Source organism: Melanotaenia boesemani, chromosome 13, assembly GCF_017639745.1.
Source record: "Melanotaenia boesemani isolate fMelBoe1 chromosome 13, fMelBoe1.pri, whole genome shotgun sequence".
Lineage (NCBI taxonomy): Eukaryota > Metazoa > Chordata > Actinopteri > Atheriniformes > Melanotaeniidae > Melanotaenia > Melanotaenia boesemani.
Window position 1 is genome coordinate 11705837 of NC_055694.1, and position 17834 is coordinate 11723670.

The 17834-nt window shown below is 38.7% G+C and overlaps 1 protein-coding gene across 13 annotated transcripts in view; it reads right to left on the bottom strand.

Annotated features, from left to right (window-relative positions):
- The window catches only part of LOC121652095 (membrane-associated guanylate kinase, WW and PDZ domain-containing protein 1-like), a 98528-nt gene that overhangs the window by 49346 nt on the left and 31348 nt on the right, over positions 1-17834 (bottom strand). The gene's annotated exons all lie outside the window — the stretch shown is intronic.

The window sequence follows — 17834 nt, forward strand, 5'->3', positions numbered from 1 at the left end:
TGCTTGTGGCAGCCTCTTATAGGCTTTGTTTTCATTGTGACAAAGTGCACAAGGTACTTTGACAGATACTTAGTGCTAATTGGAAGAATATCCCTTGAAACTGCATGTTAAGCTGCTGTCCTTTATACATTCTCCAGTAAACATTTATTTGGCACTGAATCATGTAAAAGTTAAGTGAAATTGAGAACAATTATTGTGTATGATTGTCTTAAAAAATAGACAATAAAACTTAATATTTTGAAACTTCAGCCACTGAGGGCCACAGTCCTGCAGGTTTTTACATGTTTGCCTGCTTCAACACATCTGACTCTTGAAAACAAGCTGTTGGGTCCACTTACTTTGAATCTGGTGCAGTGTTGGCACCTAAAACCTGCAAGACAGTGGCCCTCAAGGACCAGAGTTGGAGATCTTTGATTTAAAATGTGCAAGCAGCTCAAGTTGAGACAGATTTGATACATAACTTTTTATCAATTCATACCCACCAGTTCATGTAAAACTTGTACAGTATGATAAAGTGTGTCTGTGATTCCCTAAATGGTCACAGTCTATGGCCTTTATTACATGCTCTGTCCTGCTTTCAAGTCACATAGGCTTTCCCCACCTTTTCCTCTGGAAGAACACAAAACTTAAATGTCATCATTACAGTGAGCAAGCTTATCTTCACAGCTTAGATTTTTCATATATTCAAAACTAGAATTAAAAAATCCAAGAACACTTCAAAATAAATTAAGTAATGCACCCAAAGTATGTTTAAAAACTACCAAGATTGGTGTTTAAGTTAGTGCCAAGTAATCATACTGTAAAAACACATGCATAGTCCAATTAGACTTCATGTTGAAAATGTTGTAGTTCCCCATTTGGACATTTTTTTACAGGTTTGTACTCCAGTTTGGGCAAGAAGAGTGTACAGTATTTGCACTGCATGATGTTTGATTTGGGACATTGTATTCACTTGTGTCTGCTGTTTTAAAATGCATCAGTCAGCTATTTGCACAGTTGTAGATTACATTATTTGAAGAATTCTTTAGCTTTTCCTTCTTTTCTTACAATGGACAAAAACAGTACAAAGCAACAATCAGTGTAACCCTAACCCTGCTTAAATAAGGGCAGGACTGAAGTCATTTAATCAAATAGGAGTCACCATAAAGCTGCCAATATGCAATAGTGTTGGGTTCAGATATTTATATTTTGAATTACTGTAGGCTACAGAATCCTGACAAGATTCATTTTCTCTTTCGAGCCTCAAAAGGTTTCTGTTGAGCCAAAATATGTCCCATGACTCTCCCATGGACAATAGATGACATTTATTTTAAAATCATACTTAAAATAGAAGTGCACATAACGTAAGAAGACTGAAAAATCATATGAATCAATGACCTCAGTTATCATGAGTAAATGTATAAAGCTTCAAGCCAATCCATTCAATAAAAGTTCACACAGCAGCCAAAGCAGTGGACAGAGCAGCTATTAGAATTTTTTAAATACTACATAGAGATTACTATTGCTATTAAACAAGAAATATTTGTCACAAAATTAAATAAGCCACTATATGATGTGACACCCTGCCAACTGGGTTTTTTAAGCATGTTTGAAGATGCATGGCCTTAGATATCTTACATGTCTCTGCTTCCAGGTGTCTCCTCACAGAACCTAGAACCAGCTGTCATGAAGCTACTACTGAAATAGAAAAACTGACTCGTTACTCATGAGTAGCCACAGATTGATATCAAGCCTCCCCTTTCTTAGTAAGATTACAGAAAAAGCTGCATTTCAACAGCTACACAACTTCCTGACACTAAATAGCTGTTATGATGTCTATCAGTCAGGTTTTCAGCCACACCACAGCACTGAAACTGCTCTAGTTAAGGTCATCAATGACATCCACTTGAGCACAGATAATGGAAACATTTCAGTCCTGGTTCTGCTAGATCTGTGTTGCATTTGACACAGAACCAGAACATCTGACTAGACCGGCTAAAAAACTGGGGAGGACTTTCTGGCACTGCAATTCATTGGTTTGAGTCCTATTTAAAACAGGGACTAATTTGTGCCTATAGTTAACTATAAATCTGAGTGAACCAAAATAACCTAACCCAAGGCTTCATCCTGGGGCCACTGCTGTTCAACATCTACATGCTGCCATTCGCTTGAATTATGAAAAACAAACAAAATATGTTATCACACTTATGCTGATGACACACAAATCTACATAACCATCTCGCTAGGAGACTACAGTCCGATCCAAACTGATCAAGTGCATCGATCAAATTAAAGATTGGATGTACCAGAACTTTCTTCATTTAACTCCTTCCTTTTGGAGCCAAGGAAGAAAGATTAAAAGTCAGCACTCGAATTCAAACTGTTCAGTTCAAAACTAACAACCAAGCCAGAAATCCGGGACTTGTCATGGACTCAGACCGCATATTTTAGCAGTTAAGACAGTTGTGAAGTCAGCTTATTATTACTTAAAGAACAAATTGAAGATTTTCAGGACTGATGACTCCGTAGCATTTGGAAAAAACTTGTCCATGCATTTATTTTTAGTAGCTGCAATTAGTCCAGAACGCTGCCGCTTGAGTACTCACTAAGACCAAGGAAGTAGATCATATAACTCCAGTCCTCAGATCTCTACACTGGCTTCCTGTCTGTCAAAGAATTGACTTCAAAATCCTGCTGTTAGTTTACAAAGCTCTGAATGGCTTAGGACCAAAATATATTCATATATTCATGTAACTTTATTTCTTGCATTTGATCTATTTTATTTTAGCTTTCTTCTTTCTGTTTTTTTCTTTCTTTTATTTCTTTTAAAGTTTGTTTTTAATGCATTTTTACATGAAATGTGCTATACAAATAAACTTGCCTTGCCTTATTTCTAACTCGACAAGTCACCTGACTTGCAAGTTTTTCATAAATTTACTTAACTTCTGGCCTTCTGCAACATGGAGCTGCTTTGATTACTGCTGTTCATTGATGCTGACCTACTGCACACAGACAACATTAGAGATGCTAGATTTTTCTGTGCCATTTATATGAGAGTTACAGTGCTTTTAATTTCTGGTTGTATCAGGCTGTTGCAGGAAATTGCTCCGAACAGTCACGTGGAAAGCATCAATGATATGGAATAGTGTGGCTTTAAAAAGGGGGGAAAAAAAAAAATCACCACATACTAAAAGTTAATCTTTTGCTCTATTTAGTTGATTGTTAAATGAATAACAATGAATCCACTTAGCATAGTTTTTGCATTTTACACATTTCCTTTCATAGTTGGATCCTTTTCCATACTATGTTAACTTTGTACCTTATTATTATTATCATTTTTACAACAAGACATTAATTTAATTATTTCCGTCATTCTGAATTCTAAAACATTCCTGGGTTTGCAGTAGACAAGCACAGTGTATTGTTTTAAGGTGTGAGTTGATTTTCACTATAAATCAAAGGTTCCTATCAGAATCTAAACACACAACATCCAATCAGTATCCGCCTTAACGTCAATCAACAGCTCCCATATGTTCCCAGAGGGAGGGGAGGGGAGGACTTAGCAGGCTGTTGTGACAGGGAGCATCTGCCAAATGGTGGAACAGCACAGAGATGAGATGGAGAGTGAAAGAGGATGAAGGTGGAGCAGACACATGACAAAAAGGAAAACAATCATCTAATGGGAATGTGAAATCCCTCAAACTTTCTCACTCATTCTCACCTCTCACCAACTGACTAACAACCAACAAGAAAGCAAACACAACCATACAAACAGCACCTTTGGCTTTTTGAGCACACTATGCATGACATCACAATATTGCATGAACAGCATTTATCTTTTCCTTGGAAATAACAGGCTGGGTATGATCATGTTTGCGTGAGTGTGTGTGCATGTCAGCGTGTGATATTGATCTAAGCACAGCTAAAAGGATAAAGGAGTCCAGGCAAGCCGTGCCTTACCTTTGTCACGTTAACATTGTCTCAACAGTCTGCATGTTTCAGTGCGCTGCTGCACAATGCAAAGCTCAATGTGCAGTGTAAAAATACACTATAGCTGAAGCAAGAAGTCCTTTTACAGATGAAAACAGACAGAATGTCAGTTTTTGCCAATTTTAGCCATTTAATTTCATCACTGAACAAAATACTGAATATTCCTGGTTTTCTGCATTTCTTAAAAAAAAATCTGTAAATTTGTTGTTTCAACAATGATCAATCCATTTAACACTCTTCTGTATTAAAAAATAAAACAAAAAAACAAAAAACAAACAAACAAAAAAAAAAAAACGCAAAGCCTCACATTTGAAAAGTTGCAGTTGGTCATTTCATTTGATTCCTCTACCTATTTCCTATTTCAAAATGTCCAAATGACAGTCTAAGAAATTATTATTATTATTGTAGCTTTAAGCTAAAATGCTAATTAATAATATCAGGAGGTGTACACAATTTTCCCACACAACTTAAAGCTATCCAGTGAAATAAACCTACTCTTGTGAGGTGAACAAAGTCCACTGTAATAATGGAAAGGGTTTTAAGGTTGTGCCTTTAGACTACATGGAATTGTGAGGTGGTTGTGTTATGAAGCCCCTATGTAAAAAAAAGCAAAGCACAAACAGTGGTATTGTACATCTGCTTACTTAATGTCCTTCCTGTACTGTGTGCTACATTCAGCTACAGTTTATACATGGCATACAATTTAAAGTAAACACACACACGGTTGCAGTCATGCAGTTATGAGCATCCACACTCACAGATTCACAGTCAGTAAAGTAAATACAAAAACACAGATAAGACAAGAATTGTGTAAACACACATAGTTTACTGTATAGTCTGCTGGGAGTGTGAACTATAAATATCAGGTTAGTGAAGCCAGCTTCTGTCCTCACTGGCAGTTCATAAAAAGCTCTGGAGCAAGGGACATGTGTGGCCTGTTTGAGTGCTTGCTTTGACCCACATCCTCTCTCCTAATACTGGGACACTTACTCTCTGAGCGTGCACCATAAACTGCAGGAGCATCAGAGCTGCACTAAGACATTAATTACAGATATTACAGATGCACATCTTAGAGAAATATTGTCAATTTACACAAGGTGCTCTGAGTGTCTGAATCATAATATTTAATGAACAACTCCAGCTTAGTAACTGTTAACTGTAAGCTGTTCATTTAGCTAACTAATGGATGCCTTCGTATTGGACAATGCTAATAGTCCATTGCCCCTACTACAGGCGCACTAGGATGCATCAGTGTTTGTACAGTAATCGTTGTGGGATGCTTGTATCAATATACACACGTTATACAGCCACATAACCAGAAGAATGTCCGATAAAAGCTCAACAAAACCAATTTTATGTAAACAGAAGTCAGCTCATACACTTAAATAGGCAATGATAAAGATAAATACATTTAAGTTTTGTTACAAAATGATACAAAGTACAGGGCTGGCCCCCATGAGACAATAAGAACAGGAGATGTTTTTGGCCTAGCTGTAGAATAACTTTTAATAGACCTATGCTTCCACTATTCTTTATCTTTACAAATTTGACTTGAACACAATATTGAGTTTTCATTCTCCAGTGAATTCTGCTACTGCACAGTGTAAATGCATACATATACTAGAGGCAAAAGATTTGGAGGCTATTTCATCTAGCATCATAGAAAAGCAGATTCTATGGCCATCTGGCTGCTGAATCTTTTACAAGGCACAAAGCTCAACTTTCTCTGTTTTGGAAGCCCATAATTAATTTTTCCATCTTATATTGATTCATATCGTTTGGGATTTTCATCACAAATACTTAGCTAGCACAAACCCAATAACATTGGATTTTGTATAAAGCTAAATAGGTTTTTCCTAATGTTAAAGGCAATCCTTGAGAGTGTGCTTAAAAAAAGCATCAACATGAAATGAAGTTGCACTGTGGTACTTTCTGCTGTTTGAGTTTATACTGAGAGAGAAGCTGTTATCTGTGGAGCCTGACTAAATATTTGATTTACTGTATATCACACACTGAATGTTTGCATCATTTGACAGTAGCCAAAGCCTGCAAGGCATATACACATTTGACATTTAAGGATTTAAAAAGTGTGATCACATGGTCCTGACATTGAGCTTTGGAGCTCAAATGAGAAGGTTATGAGCAACAGCCTGTTTCACAAGTGATACACTGCAGTAACCCCATCCCCAAAGAAAAGGTGGCATGTTCATCAGACACTGCTCTTATATATTTCAAAAATTGAAGGGGGTGCAAGTTGTATTCATGGTTCCAAGAGGATGCATCCTTCTGAGTTTGATCTTCTCTGCAAATATGTTTTGCAGAGAATGATTTCCAGGTCACAGGCAGGAACATGGAGAGGAGATATGAGGGCATAAAATGGAGAAATAAGAAGAGCGTCTTCTTCCTGTGGTGCCTGGATGGGTTTTCTCCTAGTGCTCCAGTTCCCTCCAATAGTCCACTAGCATGTATGTTAGCTTAACTGTTGACTAAATTCTTTGAGCATGTCTGGTTCCTGAACTTGGTGTCAGCCCTGTGATGGAATCTTGTCCATTTCCAGCTGGAAGGCACTGGGCCCACCACAAGTTATAGAAAGTAACGATGATGAAGAGTTGCTTTGATGAATCGCCAATTAGAAAATAAAAGGTAGCTAGCATGGTAAAGATAGTATTAGCATATTAGCATGTTAGCATAGTTTCTAAATGCATTCTTCATATTTTTACCACAATTAATCCATCCAACCATTTACTATACCTCCTTAATCTTAAGCTCTGTGTCATGGTGGGTGCTGGAGCCTATCCCATTGGTTACTGGTGAAAAATAAGGTACACCTTAAAAGTCTGACAGTTAATTTCAGGGCAAACACAAAGACAGACATCAATGCATGTTTGCACTTATACCTACAGGCAGTTTAAAATAACCAACTAACCAAACATTTCTGATATATGAAGAACACATTTGACAGAAAGCGTAAAGATAAGATTTGGGAACCATCTTGCTGGGAAGTACTAAGCATGACACCACTGTCCAACCCACAACTGATAACAATGGTAAAAAAATAACACATCTGAGGCAAGTTGCTTTTTTATACACTTCTGCATTGTGCTGATAAGTTGGCAAAGACACATCAAGTTGTTACCCCAATATATGGTTTAAATTGTGAAAATTAATTAAATGCATTTGAAGCATATGAAAAACACCTATTTCAATTCTACACACATTGCAGTTTTAAAGAGAAATGGAAGGATCATAGGCAGGGAGAAAGGCTTAGACTTAAAATAACAGCACCAAGGAAAGGGTATGTTGGAAGACAATAACCCTCTTGCCAGAAACAGTGTCCATATCAACATTTCTTTTTGAGAAGTATTTATATTCATTATCTTTTCCAACACTGAAATTAAATTTCCCCTCTTGCTGGTGGGCCTTTAATATAGCAGCAGACAATATACCTCTATATTTGGGCCCTACTAAACCTTCGAAGACTTAAAAGTTAACCCTGACCTGAACTTTGCACCAAATACCTTTAAAACTATTCATAAAAATCAGGCCCCGTTTAAACTGACAATTCAGTCCAGGATTCAACACTTCATTTTATCTCCAACTGACTTTAATTATATAGCACTTCAAAAACAACAAAGTTAACCAAAGTGCTTTACAAGAGCATAAATACAATAAAACAACTGGGCATTAAAAAAAAGCAATCAGTTACGTAATAGAAAGAAAATGATAAAATAGTAAAACCCAACATCTCAACCTTAATTAAAAGTCAAAGAGAAAAAAATGTGTTTTAAGACATGGTTTAAAAACAGCAAGTGGAAAGGTTGATGTGCAGTTAGTTGGTTAAAAGCTTTACTTTCTGTGCCCTGCTTCCGGTCATTAATTATCACACCTGTTTCTCGTCTTGTAATCAGCCCATCTGTATGTATGCTCCAGGTTTTCCTTTATTCCTGGAAGCAGGAAACAGGAAGTAAAGCACACAGAATACACAAGGGGAAACAACTCTACAAAATAAATCAGGAAACAAGACAGAACTCAAAAATGACAAAATACTAAGAAACTAAATGGACAGCAATAGAACAAGTAAAAAAAATAATAAAAAAAAAATCCCACAGATCATGACATAAACAATGATCAGTGGGTTGACACCACTCTGGTGACACCTGATACCCTTCATCGCCTTCCTGCTGTTGATGGTCTGGGGAGCTTCCACTCATTGACTAACACAGACATACACACATTTGTAGGCACACAGAGGGACATACACACTGGTTCAGCCAAACATCTGCTGTTTTTAACCCCTGCTGGCTGCAAGTGTGAGCATGGCAGGGGGGAGTGCACACAAGAACAAGCTCTGACCTGAGAGTGAGATTAGCCTAATGGTGGGATTGTTACTCATGCAGGGAAATGGTTGTTTCCTAATAGAAATGAACAGCAAGCAATTCTCTGTTAATACTACAAATAGCAGGAGGATTGTACAGCATGTAAGATTGGGGTAAAAAAAAAAAAAAACTTTTATTAGATATTAAACCACAGCACAAACTGGCCCTTGTTTCCAGAATAAACACATGCTTTTAGTTGATGGGGAATTGTATGTTATGGAAACAGGGGCTGAAAGGTGATGTGAAGAAATTAAGGGCATAACTTTGAAAAGGCAGAGCTTGTAGGCAGAGGGGCAAGGATAGCAAACAGTTACAGAGGGAGTTAGCATGGAACTCTCTTGGGCCTCTAAGCCAATTACTGGAGCTGCATTGGTTGAAGCAGCACTTTAAGGCCTCCTCTACACAAGTAGTCCCTTAATACACTGGTAAGATGATGGAAGCACATCAATCACAAACTGCATTGGTGGCCATTTACATCCATTATACTGTTGGGACAAATCATTTTGCTTTCAGTTATCCAAAGTTTAGTTTTAGGGATATAGGTCAAGTTTAGGCACTGAAAATTAATAGTTTAGGGGGAATATTTTCACAATAATATTATTTTTAAAAATTGCAAACGCTGCCACAAGATATGGTGAAATTATTACAAATGGAGGATTTACATATTTTAAAAATGGGGGAGAAAGAAGTCCTATTTGAAGCCTGGATTCTGTGGGGGAGTTGCAAACATCTTTCAACTCTATTTCACAACTATTTTGCTTGACACTTTATCTTTGCTGTCACTTACTGAAGTGTAAGATTTAGGGTTCAAAAGCAGTCGGTTAGGTTTGAGTATTAATAACTAATTGTGTAGTTGTGGGACAATATCATGACTTGCATCAAATAAGAGTTTTTCTTTTCTTTACAATTTCAACTTAAAAGTTAAGTATCACAGAAAATGAAAGCATTGCAATTCATTTCCATTTGTATCAAATACTTTGTGATTCATACCCATATTATGTTTTATATTAGCTTATAATTGGGACCTTCTGAACTTGCTCTTTGGTGGTTTGGCTATCTTCAATCAGCAGTTCCATCCCCCATTAAAAAGAATGCTGCCCTATAATGATTTATGAAGAGGAGCACAGACAGAATCAATGTAGTGGAAGCTTTCAGATTAATGATTAAGCAAAGAACTGTAGCACTGGTAAATTCATCTTACTTTAGAATGTACAATTAGCAATCATAAGTTTGGGGGAAGCTGTAACAGTCCAGGAGGAATCTGTAGTACCTTTGCTGTTCTGCACAACAAAGAATATAGAAAAAAGCACATGTGGGAAAAGCACCCAAAGGTCTTTATCAAGGCTTTTATTTGAAGCTGCATAAATTTGTCAGGGCGTCATTACAGACAGCTGCCAGGTTAACAACTGGTCAACCAAAGATGTAAAAGTTCCTGCAAGTAACATCTGGTCACAAGGGAAGCTATTGAAATGTAAAACTGATATTGCTGTTCTTAACTATGTAGTCAGCACTGTCAAAGATGCAGCCGACTACTCTCTTCACTCGTCTACCATATTTTACCACTATGTTACTACAAAATCCTAGAGGGCACAAACCAAAACACTGGTTCAAGAGATCAGATTTAATGTTATCTGTGGTCATTGTACTTTGGGACGAGGGCAGGGATATTCACTTAGTTGCAATTTCCAAATTAGCAGCTACATCTGACACACTACACATTTACGTTTATCTTCAAATATTGTTTGCAAACATTGTCCAGTTTTGTCTTTTTAAATGTGAACATTTGGCACTTTTTCGTTTGTTTTATTTCTCTTTTGGTAGTTTTATATAAAAGCAAAAGATGAATCTTTCTATCAAATCAGTAGAATAAAATAAAAAAAATATATATCACCATATTTATCTAGGAATAAAATAAATAGAAAGGTGGATGTCCTCCATAGTATCGACCAGGCAACCTAAATGACTCCTGAAGCAATAGTTGGTTTTAACTCAAAATTGAATCATTCTAACATTTTAGGGGATGTAATTGGATAACTCCTCGTGTTTAGACAACACAGACCATTTAAGATTGTAAAAACTTTCCGTTTTAAAATGGAAAAAATGTACACAGGTTAATTATTTCTAATCTTTAAGTAGTCAGTTTAACAAAACCCTTCAAAAATTTAATGATTTCAAACAATAACTAGGTCCATATACTTTTGTAAAGGATGGCACACTGTATCAAAGGGCCTGTTTTATTGTATCTTTACAAAAAAGAGCAGGTTCCTTGGTGTGATTTTCTGGATAAAAGGATGATGGAGTTGCACAATAAAGTGAAAAGGAACAGAGGGAGAGAGAGAGAAGCCCGACACACAATACTGCTGCTGCCCAGCACAACAGGCCATTCTTTCAGCTCGCGCCACAACACTCCTCCCAGCTGAGTCCAGCCGCTATTCTCCTGCTACTCCCCCATTTGTCGCTTTCAATACAAGGGTGAGGGATGAGGGAGGGGGCTGAAAATGAATAGTGGGGAAGCACATAAACTCAAGCATCGTTAGCTGGGAAATCTTTTTCAATGATACAAAAGATGCAAGGCGTTTTTTTTTTTTTTTTTTAACCCACTTGCAAGACAAGCCTGTTTACTGGGAAAAAAATCCAAGATTTAAAACAGGTTAGGAAGCATTTACTAAGAGGAGAGCTGAGAAGCTAGGGCACAAGGAGGGGTAACTCAAGGAGTCAAATGAAGGGAAGACGGGGAAAAAAATGAGGGGAAAGATGTTGCTGCAGGAGCAATTGACAGAAAAAAAATCCTTCTAACAGCAAGCAAATGTGTCAACAGATCAGTGTTTAAATTCAGCCCTTTAACCAAACACTATCTCCCAGAGACAAACATGGATACGTGTGTACGCACACATTCACCATCATCAAAGATGCACAACACATCACAGCTTATCAATATCTCAACATAAATCTGCATAGGCACTGATTCCCACAGACTCCCCACCTGCCTGTATTTCTGCCTCTGTGTATCCATCCATTGTCCCCACCCACATCTCTTTCAGTCTAATCCCGGAAGCCAGGGCATCACTCCCAGGAGAAGAATATGTCACAGAATTACCTCTACACCGCCACTGCTGCTACTGCTTCTTCTCCTTTCCGTTCAGCACGTTACTCCACAGAAATATTCAGAAAGATAAATCCAAGCAGGCTAAGTTGTGTTCTCCCTTCTCCATCTAAAGAATCCATGGATCATCCAGCTGTCTGTGAGCGAGTGCTAGCTCCCAGCTTGCATGCTCATTCAAGCAGGCAGCTAGCAGGCAGCTGCCGTTTTTCTTCAAAGATCCACAAGCAGAGCAAATTAGAGGTCCAGCCCAGCTTAGAAGCTAAGCCAATGTGAGCTATTCACACTTCAGTTCCTGTCTGAGGCCAATGGCTGCAGCCCCACAGCCCCCTGCATATTCCCGCCCACTCCCGTCCTCCCTCCCACTCTTTCTCTCTGCCTCTCCTATTTCTCTTCATCCCTTCTCCTGCTTTCTTTAGTCATAAATATAGGATCTGACATTACCTAACACATGGTCTCTTGTGATAAACAACTAGCTTCATGCAGGTCTCTTAATTGAGAAAACCTCTCAAGGTGTGAATGCAGGGCTACAGAAGGATATAGAGGGCGGGAAGGTGGAAGGAACATATAGTAGAAGTGATAGGTGCAGGGGATGAACAGAAGACAATTTGCTATTAAAGCATAAAAGTTAATGGAAACTGCTTGGTGCATAACTGTTTATTGTCTGGCTTGCAATGAGATGAAGACCAGAGAGCCAGGAGTTGATTAGGACCTTGGGAGATTAACAAGCTATCGGATCGTCAAAGGAAATCTTGTACCTGGAAGTAAAGGCCAGTACCTGCATGGGCATGGACTACTGCCCAGGCAATCTGACCACAAAACCCAGGAGCTGGCCTGAGTGGGAGGATTTACATGGCAGAAACAGTCATATGTCCACATTCTACTGCATATAAAAGTAAATAAAGTTACTCTGTGAGCAGAAGTCTGAAGTTTGATTACTGCTGGATTTAAGGAGACCATGCTAATACAACAAAATAGCAGCCACTTTAATACACAAACTATGTGATGACACCATTATTAAATTATGTTGAGTTATTTTTCAGCTACTTTTCCGTAAAGTAAAGATATGGAAAACATAAATAAACAAAGGCATTTCTGTGAAGTTTTACAATGGAATGTTATTCTAAAGTTTAAATGCAAAGGTTTATTTGTACCAAATCTCTGCTATCAATCTCTGCACTTCAGTAATTAGTGTTAGTATCAGCCCTAGAAGACAAGATCAAACAACAAAAAGAAAGATATACTAAGAAGCTACAGATGAGAGATTAGTTGGGGAAAAGTATCATGGTTTAAAAAAATTTAACTATTAGAAGAAAAAAAACATAATGTCATTTAGCTAATAGTCTAGTGGGGTTTGGTCTTTAATTCTAGCTTCAGGTTTAACATGGACAAGAAAGTCCTATTAATACTTTATATTTCCAAAAATTTTGCTATTCTTGCTACAAAATAGTAGTGATATGGTTTTTCAGTGTTTATAATTTACAGCTTACAAACTGACTCAACAAACCACTCAGTATTCTGACAATTACCTACTAAAAATACATAAAATTTAATTCACTGTGTTGAAGTGTAAAATGAAGCCCTGAGACAAAAAAACAAAACAAAAACAAAACAAAAAAACCCAATATCACCAAGAGTAACAATAAGTGAAACTTAACAGACACAAAAAAAAGTCAGGGCATATCAAGAGATACCATCACACTCACTGCTGGAGGGTATCAGGGCCAGCTAAAATGAAGTCTAGCTTTTCACCCAAATCATCACAAGACTCTCACACACACAGTTTATGATCATGAAAGAGAATCTTTGTACAGTCAGTGAATTGGAACACTTCATTTCTTCAACCTCACAGAGGAGTTTATCATTATCACTACTCGTTGACTTGAACAAAAATGAGTTAAACTAGCTTATGTGAAAACTAACATGGAGCAAAATTGACACTTGCTTAAATCAGCTATCCTGAACACTCTTATGGTCGACAGGATTCCCTCTTTGGCTCGAGTATCAGTCTGGTCTGAGCATGCAGAGGCTGCGGACTGATCGCTTTAACTTGACCTGAGCGACTGGGGTGATCCTGTCAACAATCTTCACATCGTGAGAATGCTGGCGTATTAACGAGATCAAATTACGACGTAGTCATGTGAGCTTGGCAGAGAAACTTGAATGAGTATTTTGAATGACATCAACAGTATTGCAAGCTGCGCTTTAAATTCATGATCGCAGTGGATTGTTATCAAAATTGATTTATTTAATTTACCAAAACGAGGCTGAGAGTACAGTTTGTCCTAAACTCCAGATGTTGTTACAGTGTCTTCTGGATAATTTACAGTCCAATGGCTTTGAAATGGGCCTGGAGGAGAGTGCCAATAACAAAACAACATCAACCACAGCCTCCATGGCAACCTTCCAATCTATTTACCAATCTCACTGATCATGAAAGGCAAAGGATGTTTTTTAGTATTTTTGGACTATTTGCGGCTTGTGATTAACAAAACAGATGACAAATTATTGTTGTTTGGAGTTGTATCTGTAAGATATATTAAATATGGCACAGGAAACACCAGCACATGCATAAAACATGAAGTACACGCATGCACAGTCCTTGTAAACACACTTACATATAGAGAGAGTCTGCACCTGCCTTCATACATCATTACTATGCAAAAAGACATATTTGCCTAGCCTCCACACTAAGCTTAGAAGCCATCGGTTTTCCATCCTTCGTCGTATCCAGAGAAAACTCTGTGTTAACATGGTGGATATTTGGTCACATGAGCAAAATATGAACAGTGCGTATGTGAAAAGCAGGCAAACAGAAGCTGGGGCCCACTCATCCGTTACAAGAATGAATGGCCATCATTAGCATGAGGCTCCCCGGCAGCACCCTGCAATGCAGCGACACACACAATGGCGAGTGCCACGCTTCCCCCTGCCGTTCCCCCAGAGAAGCCCTTTTGTTTGAGCAGCATCTGGACCTGACCTCCATGCATTCAAGGCTGATGACCCCCCTCTCCCTGTTCCCTCTCAGCCCTTCATATCTTTCCCTCTTCTCTCCTATCCTAACCTCCTCTTAAAAACCTGCTCTGCCTCTACAGCTACCCCCTCCTCCTCCTCTTCCCTCTCCTCATCTTTCTTTTCCTGTACCTTGTCCGTTCTTCACACACAGATAACCCCCTCCCTTGTTTAGCTAAGAAAAGCAGCCATGTCTTCCTTCTTTAAAAGAAAGTATATGTATTAGTGGGCCTTATACAAAGCCTGCAGGGTGAATCAGAAAAAGCAAAGAGGAAAAAGCACCAGGGCTACTGGCCATCTGTCCCTCTGGGCTGGACGTGCCTGCTCCAAGCGTGCCTGCCCCCCTCTTTCCCTCACATAATTCCCACCCCTACCCCCACCTTCCCTTATTGCCTTAGCCTATATACACAGCATCAACCACACACACACACACACACACACACACTCTGCCATGCATACATCAGAGGCTTTTGATGGCGGATGATGGAGTGTGTAAAAGAGAAGAAGGAGCGAAAAAGAAGAGAATAAGGAGCTGCCACTTGCCTGGATGCAGAGCGAGCCTGGAGCCAGCCAATCAAGCAGTAATCCCTTTCTTTGTGTGAGCGGCAAACAGAGAAATTTGTCTCCCACAATGACTTCCCCAAGATCGGCAATGGAGTGGAAAACAAGGAAGCGAGGGAGTGAAAGACAGCGAGAAGGGGAGGGAGGAAGAGACAGAGCGAGAGAGAGAAAGAGATGGAGGGTGAGAGCAGCAGAGGCAGGGAGACGGTGGGAGCAGCTAGAGTGTGACAGAGAGATACGGAGGACGGCAGCAGCCACCGTCGTGCCACAGGGACGCTGACACTCACTGGAGGATTTGAAGTGAAGAAGAGAGGAGAGCGACAGAGGGAGGAGGGGAGGGAGGGAGAAGGAGGGAGGGAGAAGTCAGGTGGGGGAGGGAGGACTGGTTCACTTTGTGGGATAACACAGAGATAACCCTCATCCACAAGCAGCAGCTGTAGACGTGAGAGGGAAATGAATCCCACGAGAGAGTGACTTCTCTATCAATTGTGACATTTGCTGCACATCATAACAATGGCCATCTGTAGCAGCAGGGTAAGGAAAAAGGGGTGGGTGGGTGTTCTTCCTATAAACACAATCAGATGCACACATGTCCATTAGGGAAAAAAATACCTCAACCAGTGGTGAAGGGAAAGGCACCTGTTCAAGTTAGGCAGAGGGAACAACAGATGAACTTAGGAGAGAGGGAGGAGACCCAGAGACAAGGGACACACAGAGCTGAGAAGTGGGGCTTTTATTTGACTGCCTTTGTCATTCTGCCTGGTCACGCCAGGAAAATATTTGCATGTGGGTGTGAGAATTAAAAAGAGATGAGAGCAATTGTAGGTCACTGAGAAAGAGGGAGAGGGACAGAATGAAAGAGGTATATACTCCTCGATTCTTGAGCATTCTGCTTGATTTGTGGTCTTTGTCATACTTTTCCAACTCTACCTGTACCTAGTTTTAATCACCGTACAAACTGTCCAAGCACTGGTCTGTATAACTTCTGTCAGGTGATGGTACATGTCAGAGTAAAAATGAGGTCCAATGTTGAGATAACTGCCCATAAATATGCAATAAATATATATTGTATACATTTTTAAAAGGGATTCAAGATAGTGGGGATTTCTGCCCCACCTAAGAGTCCATAAATCGAGCAGCCTCCAGCATTTTAATAGGAAGTCATTTGGAACAACGCAGACTTCCTGGATCTGGCAGCCAAACTGAGTAATCAGGGATGAAGAACCTTGCTCAGGTAGATAACCTACATGTCCAAGGATGTTATGAATCAAATCCAGAGTTTCTCTTTTGATGGGATAACTTTACAAATGGAAAAACATGGCATGTAACTTCAGTTTAGCCTTCATAAATCATTCAGATAGAAGACATTCCTCAGTAAAAATTAAATTGACATCATGTGGAGAGTTTGCCAAAAGAGTGACTTGAAAACTCTCACACCAGAAGAAGTAAAAACCTTGACTACTATATTTAACAGCAGGTGAGGAGAAAACCAGACCCTGATCATCACCTCATTTATAGCATCTCTCTGGTCAGACATTGTGCTGGCAGCATTAAAAAGAAGATCAAGCTAAAGATTTAACTCTGTGTATGAGCTTGTTTGCAGTCAGGATAAGAAAGTCCTTGGAAAAAAAACATACAGAATAACCATACAATATAATAATGACAGCTTTGTCTGACTTATTATTGCTTTACAATTAACCAAGTCCACTTTCAGAGACAATAAAGCTCCATCCATCCATCCATCCATCCATCCATCCATCCATCCATCCATCCATCCATCCATCCATCCATCCATCCATCCATCCATCCATCCATCCATCCAACCATCCATCCATCCATCCATCCATCCATCCATCCAACCATTCATCCAGGATGCTATATCCATTTCATTTGATTCTATGATAATGATAGATTGTTTCTGTACGGTATTTTACAGCCATGATTACAGACACTTTCTCAGTGTTACATTAAATGTGTTATAGATTTCCCAAATAAAGGTGATATTATGGATTTTTTTTCTAAATTTCTACTTATATTAGGGATACACAATATATCAAGAATTTACCATATAGATTACCAATACTGCAAAAGACTGCTTGGACTGCAGTAAATGGAAGCTATAAGCTTATATATTTTTTAAAGTCCAGTGCTGTGCAGAGTTTCACAGGGGTGGAAGCAGTCTATTTTAAGATCTATGAGCTTAACACATTATACTAAAGTAGGTTTTTATGAATTCTAAGTCATACTGTCATCTCAGTATTTAACAATGACATTGTGTATTGCATGTTTTTCTAATATTGTGCATCCGTATTAAATATCATTAGTCTAAATATTTTGGCAACATTTATTATGTACCAAAAATTTTACTTTGTGACAGTCCTTTGAAACATAGAACCTTTTTGACCTTACACTCCTTGTATTATATAATATGTACTTGTGACCACTTTTCATGCGGTATGCCCCTAACAGAGTTATGTATTAAAGACTTTTGAGGGATGAAACTTCAGCTTTCTTTTACACCGGAATAAATTAACATGTTCAATTAAGATGTGTGGAGCTTATGCAGTATTTCATTAAAGGATTTTTCAACAGAATGTGATGAATGTATGCAGCATTTCACAGAAAACAAGCAATAAATTTGTCAAAGTGGAAAAATATTTTCAATCCCCTCAATAATCTGGTGTGTTCCAGTCAGACTGCCTGAAATATCATCACTTCGAAAATAAATTTATCAATTTTATTGTATGTTTAATGCGTATGTCAGCATCGCAGTTTGTCCTCTGCACGCAAGAGTCTCTTCATCATACTGTGACCTT